The sequence below is a fragment of the Nannospalax galili genome, unplaced genomic scaffold (genome assembly GCF_000622305.1).
Source record: "Nannospalax galili isolate Female #2095 unplaced genomic scaffold, S.galili_v1.0 scaffold368, whole genome shotgun sequence".
In the NCBI taxonomy this organism is placed as follows: Eukaryota; Metazoa; Chordata; class Mammalia; order Rodentia; family Spalacidae; genus Nannospalax; species Nannospalax galili.
The window spans coordinates 2381693-2382475 of record NW_008359963.1 but is presented as its reverse complement, the minus strand read 5'-3'; positions in this window follow the sequence as shown (position 1 = coordinate 2382475).

Below are 783 nucleotides of genomic sequence, written 5' to 3'. Positions count from 1 at the left end.
TTTCCTCATGGAGTTTATAGTCCAGAGGGGCAGATGTCCAGAGGGGATTTCCAACTCTCAGGAGGCAGGAAGGAGTAAGTGTTAGCTCTGAAAGGAAAGACATACTACCAGGAGTTTTCACTAAAGAGAGATGGGGGTAGGGGTGGGGACACAGGACTTTGAGTTAGAGAGATGCATGGAGGCTTCATGAGCTAGATTTCAGAGGACATGGAGAGTGGATGGGAAGGCATGGGAGAACATTCCAGATCAAAGAGGTAGAGTAGGATGTGGCTCATTTACATAAGGAGAGTTTCACTGCTAGGAGATAGGTAAGTTCAGATTCATGGATAAGAGGTGATCAAGGAGTTTGGGATGTGTGTGTCTGTCACAGCACAGGTAACACTTTAGGTTAGGTGCTGAGTCCTCTTCCATGTACTCAGCTGCAGCTGGCCTGGGTACATTGGATGTGGAGGAGGCTGAATGTGAGGCTAGGGCACTTACAACAAATGTTCTTTGGTTTCCATTTTCATAGCGCTTTTGCAGAAAAACATTGCAATTATAATAAGTACACAAAATAGAGTATAAAAATACAAATATATTCCTTTTAGGATTAGATAAATCCCTACAGGGGCTGGAGAGATGGCTCAGTAGTTAAGAGCACTGGCTGCTCTTGCGGAAGATCAGGGTTCAATCCTAGCACCCACACGGTGGCTAACAACCATCCATAACTCCAGTTCCAGGAAAATCTGATGGATGCCTTCTTCTGGCCTCTGGGCATTGCATGACACAGGTGCACTTACACAC